This window comes from Chrysoperla carnea, chromosome 1, assembly GCF_905475395.1.
Source record: "Chrysoperla carnea chromosome 1, inChrCarn1.1, whole genome shotgun sequence".
In the NCBI taxonomy this organism is placed as follows: Eukaryota; Metazoa; Arthropoda; class Insecta; order Neuroptera; family Chrysopidae; genus Chrysoperla; species Chrysoperla carnea.
In genome coordinates, this window is record NC_058337.1 from 90579238 (window position 1) to 90590634 (window position 11397).

Below are 11397 nucleotides of genomic sequence, written 5' to 3' on the forward strand. Positions count from 1 at the left end.
CTCTCCTCCAAGTCTAACTTTTATTAATAAGAAATACGACGAATACAAGAATATGTATGCGTATTAAAGTCAACTAAGTTGGTTAACCGCACTCAATGTTGCACTAAAAAAAATAAATAGCAAAATATGTAAAAAATACTGTATGAAACATAATTTTTAAATATTTAATACTCTCATAATCTTTAAAATTCTTTAAGGTAGCAAATTAATTTAGTTGATGAACTCCTTAAGATATTTCCTCCATGAAAGGACTTGTCGACAGATTTGGCTCTTTTTTTTAACAGGTTCAGAATAATGTTAGCTATGATCCCGCAAAGTTCGCGATTCCTATTCAAAGCATGTTAAACTCAGTGTCTTCCTAGCTGTGTTTTACGACATAATCCATATTTTTTTACTTGGGAGTACTTCTTTAGAAAGTTAATGTGATGGGGCTGATTTAGAAAATCTCCAGTTTGACATATTTCCGCAGTTTCAAGGCCGCTGTATCCGAATCAAACCTTTTCAATGTGATGTCTGTGTGTGTGTGTACGTATGTGCGTATGTTCGTTCGAATTCTTTCGCCTCGATTATCTTGCGAACCAGTTTTGGCATTAACACGTGAATGGGCTTATTCGATGCATAATCACGTATTTAAGAAAGAGTTTTCAGCAGAATTAGTTGAGCCGTTTTTTAACGGTAATAAAAAAACTGGAAAAAACTGAATAAACAGAATCTGAAAAGTGGATAAAACTCATCATTTATCTATGGAGATAATGATCGTTCCAGCATAAGCTGCAGTACATGTTCGAAGAATAATCTATGAAGGCTAACAAGACCTTTTTTTTAATGTTTTTTCCCTGTCTGGGAAGCTAGTCATGTTGACTACAGGGGTCGCACTCGCACCACTTCAGTACCACACCGACTATGTACTGCCAATTTATTACAATTTGAATTAACTTTTGTTTACAATTCTATGGTTAATAGTATTATTAGGGATTATTAAAAAGAAACATAATTTATAATATTTTTTGTACCTTTACAACAGTCTTACGTTTATATATCATCAAATATTTAGTTGTGACACCGGTTCCATGGTGTAATGGTTAGCACTCTGGACTTTGAATCCAGCGATCCGAGTTCAAATCTCGGTGGAACCTGAGAAATTTTTATTTCCGGTTTTAATAAATATCATTATAGAAAAAAAGTAATCATATAATTACTTTTGTATTTTAAACACAATTTCTTTTAACTAAAGGGCAAATTTCATGATGTATTTACATATTTTTAAATACATGTAACAAGATTAATATACTTGTATGTAATAATTGTTCAATTTTAATCATTTTTTGCAGGAAAGAAATTATTTTTTTAAACGAATATAATTGATTTTTTTTTTTTGCATATATGTAACAATTATATAGAATTTGATGTAGTTTAAAATAATTATAGGTATATTAAAGAAAAATGCTATTTAAAGAACATTGTTATATTTTATTGATAATGTGATAACTTTTACTTTTAAAATTTGTGGGTACAAAACTTTTTTTAGCAATTATAATGTTAATCATTACTTGTACAATATTAGGTTGGGAACAATAACTTTTAACTATTGTTAAAAATTTTTAAAACTAAAGAATCGAATCTTATATCTAATATTAAACCTTTTGATAACAATTTCTGATAATTAATTAATAGGATGAAGTTTGAATGTATAACCACTTCATTTGTAGATAAAATATTTTAAAATATAAATATAGCAAACGCAGGATTTAATGAGGCATCAATAGAAAATTGCAAATCCAATTTCAAAGATCATTCATAATAGTACAGGCAATTAGAGTTTTTAAATCTAATTTTTTTGAGGACAGTCTGATTAAGATGTAGGCTCATTTGGTTCGTAATTTAATTTAGAAAAAAGCTTCTTTTTCTTTTTTTTTAATTTGCCCCACGATATGAAACATATCTAAGAACACTCTCCATTAAATTGCCTTTCAAACAAAATAAAAAAAATCAAAATCGGTTCATCCGTTTAGGCGCTACGATACCACAGACAGACAGACACACACACACATAGCGGTCAAACTTATAACACCCCTTTTTTTTAGTTTGGGGGTTAAAAATAAGTAAATCACAGATCAGTTCGATTCCCGTTATTTACTTGGATAAATTATTTCTAGATTTGACACTATCTAGACATAATAAATTGCAACATTGAATATTTACAATGAAAATTACAAGTTGCTTGCCGATAATATTTTACGTAATAAACAATATCTGCATATAATGATTTTTTCAATAATTTGCCAAATCATTTTACAACACCACAAACAGAATAAAAAATTACCATACTTAAAAAAAAAAAAATTATTATATATTATCAAATTAAACAATCTTAATGTTACATTTAATTTGTCAGTTTATTTATTTATAAAAAAAAAATAACACCTACAATTCAATACTATAAATAAAAAGTAAATAATTCATTGAAAGTGTAAATCATGTTGAACTAAGGTCGGGTCATGTACAGAAAGTTATCAAAATATTCAAGGGAAAATTACATACTAATTTTCAACTCTCTAGCTTAGTTTGAAGGAACTGTGTAGGTATGTAAGGTCTTAAGACACCAAAAAAAATTGATTTGGTGATATAACAATCCCAAAAAATACTTCTTTGACACTTACCCAATCTACATAACGTTTTTCAAACCTCTAGGCTTATTTAGAGAGGCCCTATTGAAGTTCATGCATAAAATAGTCGAAAATATATTTTCTCTGAGAATTTCCTCGAGTTGATGAAATCAGCCTCCTTCCCATTTATAATCAATCTGTCTTGTAAACCAATATACAGAATGTTCGATTTACACCTAGGCATATAACTATCACGAGTATGACAGAGTACATGCGTTAAGCAATGCATCTAAGTAAGAGGTATTGTAGGTGTTATATGAAATTGCAAATGTGATTTGTATCGTTGCTTATCTGTTGTAGTTCATCTATTCAAATAAGAAACTCCCACTCTCCAAGCGTCTTATAACTATCTCAACGCATATCAAAGCTTCAACACATGTATATAATACCTCTCACTTAGATGCATTGATTAACGCATGTATTCTGTCATAGTCATGATATTTATATTAATATATGATGGATTGCTTAATTAGCCGTTTGGCTTTTATGTAAAATAACTGATAGAAGTTCAGCGGTTTTTCATTGTTACAGAACTTATATTAGGTAATTGCATTATCATTCTTATTACACATGCAACCCCTTCCCGTTGACTTCCGATACAGCATATAAGTTTATATTTTTAGGGAAAATATGACTTTTTAATATACTCAGTGAAATGCGAGAGTAATAATTTAGAAAAACCTTCATGCAGTTATGTTTGGGCAGATTTAACTTCTAGCTTCTAGCTATCCTTGACTCGTTTAATGCGAGGATCTTGTTGGAAAAAAATAAAAAACTTTAAGCATAAACTCTAAGGACCACAAAAAGCATTTTTCTGCAGGAAATAATTTTTTTGCTCTTCATTGTGGTAGAATATGATATATAATTTTTACAAAATAATGTTTAAATGATTGATTACATATTTTTTTCCAACAAATATGTATAAAAAATCTTTGCTTAAAATATAAAAGTCTTCAAAAAATTATTAATTAAGAAGTAAAATCAGAGAATGTTGTATTATTAACTGGTTAAGTAATACCTCCAATATTTAACGAACATTTATTGGTACTTATGTTTTAAATTATATATATTGTTAAGGCGGGTGGCCAATTGTCGTTGGGCCAATTTTAAAACACAGGTGGAGTAAACAATGATAGATTATATTCAATATTATTATTAAACAGATCAATAATTTAATTCGTTCAAGGACATTCAAATAAAGTGTTAAATATGTCGTTAATTTTGATTGAGAGGTATATGGTACTTTTTTTTTGTTTTAACTCCCATAATCAACAATTCTATACTGAATTCAACTAAAAAAAATGAATTTTTTCATGGTTGACAGAAATTTATTTATTTTTTATTTAATTAATTTGATTTAGTTTTACAGTTATATCGTCAGACGAAAAAGTATGTAATTTTTAAACAAAGTATAAATTTTTTGTTACAGGCAAGATTACTCATTCTTCATTTCAGTCCATTCTTCTAAATACTCTAAAGTGGACTTTTTAATATTAAATTGGATCTTTGTTTGATTTAGGAGGAATTATTTTCTAATTTTTTGATTATCATTTGTGGATTTCTTAAGTTCAGATTTGGTTTTGAATTTTCAAATTTTAATGGCTAGATTCGGTATATCGATATATTTATTTAAGAGTGTTTTATATTAACGGACTTCAAAATTGGCATTTCTGTTAAAAACTGAATTTTTCGGCTGCTATTTTGAATTTTCTCATTTTTTATGGCTAGATTTAAATTCAGCGGCTACCAACCCTTAGAATGGTATTTTTATTCTCAATTTTCTTTTTTTAAATGCGTTTCGTTTTATTTTCAATTACGAACAAAGTGAATCTTGTTGGATCAAAATAGCATCATTATCAAAAATGGTAGTTTTTAACCTCCGAACTTAAAAAAAGTCTATCTGTGTGTGCGTGTGTGTGTCTGTCTGTGGCATTGTAGCTCCCTTAACGGATGAACCGATTTTAATTTTTTTGGTTTCGTCTGAAAGGTAATTTCGCGGGGTGTGTTCGTAGCTATGTTTTAAGTGCAAGTTTAGTGTTTCGTACCTGAAAAACTTATCAGAGGGGTTTTAAAATTTTGCAAATTTTACTTGCAAGTACTTTCAATTACTCGTCTGTTTATTTAATATGAAATTAAAGATAGGTACTTTCTGAGGAAATAACGATCAAAATTAACGTTTTTCTATAGAAATTTTTGTAGAGGGAATAGTTGCTAGATACGACCATGACTACGATCTTTGAAATTTCAAGCCGTTTTTAATCCCCGAACTAAAAAAAGGGGGTGTTATAAGTTTGACCGCTATAATGTGTTTATGTCTGTCTGCTTGTCTGTGGCATCGTAGCGCCTAAACGAATGAATCGATTTTTATTGTTTTTTGTTTAGCTGGAAAGGTAATTTAATGGAAAGTGTTCTTATCTGTTTCAAGTACGAGTTTATGGTTCCGTACCCGAAAAAGTTTGGTAAAGGCTTTAAGGAAAAGGGTAATTTAATGAACAGTTCTTAGAGATGTTTCAAGTGCGAGTTTAGGGTTCCGTTTACGAAAAATTTGTCGCAGATTTTTTTAATTTTGTAAATTTCACTTGTGAAATGACTGTTAAGTAATACATATTCTATATTGTTTCTTAATTTTTCAATGGAAGTCAAAACGATGTATTTTACCAATAATACTTCTATAAATATGTATTTATTTTAAATATAAATATGTTTAATTAGATATACCTATACATTAATGTTTTTATTGATTCGTGAATTTTTATTACACATTTTATATAAATTGCAATATTTCAATCGATCGTGTGGTACTAATATGTTAATTAGTAATTTTAATATCATTTATGAGTCAGTCATATTATTTATAGTATAATATAAAATAATGTATTTAGGGTTGATATTATCCTACATAAAAAATTCAAATAAAAAATTATAAATAATTGTAATATGCTCCATGTAATGTTTTGATAGCTTCTTCTCGACCGCCAACTCTGAAGACCTGTTATCACTGACCACCACTTCTCTCTCCTTCGTAACTCTCTTCCATTCGATTGAATTGAGCTGACGATTCGGCCTACTAGTGTGAGGAGCTGTCATCATTGACCACAATTATTCACAATTGAATTGTTTGGCGTTGTCACGAGTCCAGCCCTTATCTCCAAAATTCCTTCTGCAAATCTACCAAAGGGCGCTTTCATTCCTGCCTTTTGCAACCCTGCATCATATTCAATGTCAACAAGATGCGCAACAACACGTGCCGTTTCGTTAAACATCGTGTTTACCCTTTCTTACTAATTGTTTAACTTAATTTAATTGTTTTCTACAAAAAACTTTCTCCCTTCACAGCCGCACACGATGCCAGACTAGTTACATAATGCATAAGGTAAGCATAAAGAAGATGATTAAATGATGGAAAACATATTATTCCTTATTTGTTGTCGGTAGATAATACTTGTTAATACAAATTTTTTCATTTAAAAGTTTTTTCTAAACTTTAATAATTAAAGTATAAGTGGATGATCGAACATGATGCATATACCAAAATACGAGGGTTCTATCAAAAGTTTAAATAAAACCGAAGTTAAATGATTGGCTTCTCAAATAATACTCATTTTGAATGTGAAAGAATAGAAATATCATCATAGTACAATGGTGGAAGCGATGGGAAGTTATAAATATACAATTACATAGAACTATTAAAAACAATTTTGTGTCAAACGAGCTGTGTATTTTACTGTTATTCACATATTATACCAACTTTATATACCATGTATATATGAAATATATCAAAGTATATTAAGTTTAGTTCCAAGTTTGTAACGCTTAATATTGATGCTACGAACAAATTCTTGGTGTTTATATAATCACCTAATTAGTCCATTTCTGGTTGTTTGTCTGTTCGTCTGAGTACACGATAACTAAAAAACGAAAATCGCGCTAAAATTTTTACAGCGTGTTCAGGAAATAAAACGTGAGGTCGAGTTCGTAAATGAGCAACATAGGTCAATTGGGTCTTTGGTCCGTAGGACCCATCTTGTAAACCGTTAGAGATAGATACAAAAGTTTAAATGTAAAAAATGTTTCTTATAAAAAAATAGACCATATTTGTTTGAAACATTTTTTTGTAAACATCACTGTTTACCCAAGAGGGCGCAAATTAGGTGGAAATTTTATAGTATGTATTATATGGGTATATCAGTTATGAATGTGTTGAATTTTAATTCAAATTTCGAATTAAAAAATTTTGTATAATAATCATCAATATTGATAATTTTAATTCCAAGTTTCTTATAAGGTCTCTTATAGGTCCAGCTCTTTGTGAATTAAAATTATCAATATTGATAATTTTAATTCCGTAAATCGATATTAAATTTTGAAAAAAATAACTTGATGTTTTAAAAACTAAAACGGCGTGTCATACATATGTGTTGTTTCTCCTTCATTTCAGAAAATTATATTACACAGCTTCTGCCTGCTATATCTATATTTTTGTAAAATTAAAGCTTGTATTTGAAATAAATAACCACCTAAAAACCCAATTTTAGATACAGTACATACATTTTACAAATAATATGCGTGTAAGTACTCTGATTCAAATAAATAGACATAATTAAAATATAATTTTTAAATTTAATAAATAATGTGTATTAACACTAAATGTGATATAGTTTTTTAAGTAAAAATATTATTACTTCTATAAAGAAATACAAATAATAATAATTATTTACAATATGAATTGAAAGTATGTATATAATATAACTAATACATTATAGATATAGTTTACTATTAGTTATATTATTATTTATATAAATGTAACTGTTTATTTATTTTATTTTATATTATTTATTTATACTTATTTGTTTTTTTTATTTTAAATAAATATTATAACACATCTATATAATCTTATCTTGTGTGTGTGTGTGTGTTTGTGTGTCTTATAAATGACCGCCTACAATCAGGATCTTGTTCTAAGTTGTAATGTTTATATGTTAAATGTTCATTAATAATGTTTGTTATATATTTGCATATTATTTAAACATTTGATTTTAATACGTGTGAAATAGATTAGTAATTGAATTAGTTTTATATTTTGTTGTTGTCTTTTTTGTATTTTATTACTATTATTACTAAGTACATCTATCCTGTGGCGAAACCATTTTAAGTAAGGAATGTGCAAAAACTACAGCGGAAAGAGCGTATAGAGAATTTTTCTTAAGGAGGGAACATTTTAATTTAATTTTACATAATTTCAGGAAATTTTGTTCTAAATTAAAAAATTTGATAAAAATTTAATCATTTCTATAAAATTTTTAAATCATTAAATTATTTGATAAAATTTTTAGTCTAAAATAGAAAGAAATCATTTGAGAGTGACTTAGGTATCATGAAATTTAAAACAAATAATTGACTGAGTTAATTGTTGAAGTACCCTTTATAGAAAGTATTTAATATCAGTACTAGTAGCACCATTATTTATAAAATGGAAGAGTTGAAAAAACCACAATTATGAAATTTTTCGAAAATATTTCGTAGAATTTATTTTGATTTTACGAAAATGTATTACAAGATTACTAGTTGAAGCTACTAACAAATTTTCAACTTCCTATCTTCTATAGTTTTGGAGAAAATGGACACCAAAGTTTCGATCTAATTTGTACTCTCACGGGTAAATACTGAAAATACCGATCTTTACGAAAAATGGTTCAAACAAAAGTTATTTATTTTTTATAAAGAATTTCATATTTTACCTTTTTTTATCATATTTTATCTATCTTTAACGGTTTACAAGCTGGGTCCTACGGACCCAAGACCTAATTGAACTATGTTGCTATCGTGTTGACAGAGAGACGGGCAATAATTAAAAAATCAATTTAAACAAATAGAAAGTAGTAGCCGGAAACGAATTTGGTTCCTCTTGATATCCGGTGTAGCACCTAGGCGGTCTCGGTCACTGTTGATACTCTATAGTGACTCAATTATTTGTGTAATATTTTATTAAATTATCAATTTGTTTCTATTAAATTATCAATTTGTCCAGTTTTTACATTCCATAGTTATAAAATTAAAAAATAAACCAAAATAATTAAAAATAAAAAATGATAATTTTGTCATGAAAATCGGTATATGGGCATGAAAAAATATTCAAAGCAACTTTTTCTAATAATTGATATATCGCTAACCATCTCTGGCGCTAGGCAAAATTTTAATAATTTGACCTATTTGTCAATTTGTACATACTGTATATATTTCATATACACAGGGCATAAAAACAGAATGTAGTCAACTTTAATAAATGAAAAATAAAATAAAATTTTGTTAATTTAGAAACTCCGAAAAATGTTATTCTATTTTACTTAAAAACAAATGCACCCCAAATCATTATTTCGCTTGTCTTCTAAACTAAGTAAATTTTGTCTTCATGTACCTGCAATATGATTCAAGGTACATTGTAACCGGGTAATGTTCTATTAAGAAAACGTGTGTACTTGATAATATTTATATTCTAATAAATTTTAAATGGTACACCTACTGAAATCAATAATTTTGAAGGCGTAGTTTTGTAAATTGGCGCCAATATAATATGTTTTTATACATGTCAAAAAAATGACATAATACTTTGAGTATTATTACAAGTAAAAAAAATTTATTAAACGATATTATTTTTATTAAAAATTATACTTATATTATGCTTAAGAATATAATTTTATAAAATACTAGATTGATACCGACCGCTTCGCTGGGTTTAAAAGTCAAGATCGATAAAGATTGCTCTCGCTTATCCCCTTTCTATAACATTCAAAATAATGGTAAGTTTTGTTTTACACAGATAAAATATATGTATGTTTTTTAATTTTTTTAAATGTATAATAGTCGTAATTATTCATTCAGTATATTAGAAAAGATAGCCGTGAAATATTTTATATTGACTATTTTTACAGAAATCTGTAATTTATGGTAATGTCAAATGATTACTTTTACAGAAATCTGTAATTTATGGTAATGTCAAATGTCAAATTAAATTAAATTTCTTTATATTTTTAATTAAAAAAAAAAATATTTTTTTATCAATTATAGTTCATGTGTTATTCTGATATATCAGCTATATTTCTGTACAGTTTCATTAAAAACCATTCGCTAGTTAAAGCGTGAACGCGTAACAAACAAACAAACATGCTTACTTTCGAATTTATAATATATAGAGATATGCCTATTTGTTGGTCATTCAATTTTAATTCATACAATTTTTCAACTCTAATCTGATTATTATTCTTAATAATATGTAAATATTTTATGAATGAAATAATTATAATGACCTTATATCAATTTCTAAACAAAATTGACTTCTATTTGGCAACAATTGTATTAGTTCAACTTTTTATGGGAAAATTGTCTCCGTAATATAACATTATTGAAAGAAAATATTTTTTTTTTTTAAATTTTATTTAGTTTAACGTCTGCACTTTTACAACTGAGGTTATATGTACAGTCGGTTAAATACATATTAAGATTGAACCATTTCACGCCTTGATTAACATTATGTAACCTACCAGTAGATACCCGCCTGCTTTGCTGGAAAATTTATCCTTTAAAAACAAAGATTATCACGTTATATCCCTCATTTTTTTTGAAAATGAAGTTTTGCCCATCATACTCGCTGACATTGTTGCTTTCTATAGGTTCAATGATTAAATAAACCTGATTTTTATTCTTTTTGGATCAAAATTACCCCATCCATTGAATTTCATCAAATTCCAATTTTTTTTGAGATTTTCTCGTTTTTACCAAAGGGGTACCCCTTATAAAAGTTGCAAAAAATCGAGAAATTTTTTGTATCTCCTTTTTCGATAAAACTCAGTATATAAGGTAATTTTGATCCAAAAAGTACAAAATTTAGGCGCATTTGACGGCTGGTCGAATAGTTTTTGAGATACGGACTAAAATCGATCCAAATATTGCGATATCTCAGAAACTCTGTATCCAATCATTCAAATTAACCTGATTTTTATACTTTTTGGATCAAAATTACCCCATCCACCGATTTCGTCAATTTTATAACTTATTATAGGTGAAATAATTTTTAAAATCGGTTAAGTAGTTAATTCAAAAAGGACGAATTTTCATATAAACTATCATTACTTTTTAGCCACCAAAATTATAGAGTTTCATATAAACTTCCATCCCCAATTTGACCCTCTCAAAGAATGAATTTTATGAAAAAAGTAAAATAAACTTTTGTCTCAAACCATGAGCTCATATATCAACTTTTACTTTTCTAACTTTAAAAATGATATATTAACTCAAATAAATTTATTATTCTATTTATCCTATAAAAATAATTCATATTTCTATCTCCAATGGTTTTGCCCTCGACTTTTTCTGCCGATTAAAACCTTAAAAATACAGGAGTATAATCATCGTTTCAAATATTTCGTACAACGATAAAATAAAGTTTCAGGCTTTGAGTTTATAAATAATGACTCCAAAGATACCGCTTGTGAGAAAAAAAATTAAAATTCTCTGTTAATATATATAAATCACATGTAGTTAAAAAAAACTATAGTAACATGACAAACATGCAAACGTGGATCTACATTTGTCTATAAAATTACTAACATGGGTTTTCCATATACAAAATTGTATTCCCTTTTTATCCCCTCTGGGGCAGAATTTTGGAAAAACCTATCTTATCGGATGCCTACGTCATACAAAGAACAACACTTTCCAAGTTTCAGGTCTCTAC

General features: G+C 27.6%; 1 non-coding gene across 1 annotated transcript; it reads left to right on the forward strand.

The window, feature by feature from the left end:
* The first annotated feature begins 1064 nt into the window (after positions 1-1064).
* Trnaq-uug lies at positions 1065-1136 on the forward strand. The gene has a single exon. It is a non-coding gene; the product is annotated as a tRNA-Gln (tRNA).
* The last annotated feature ends 10261 nt before the right edge of the window (positions 1137-11397 follow it).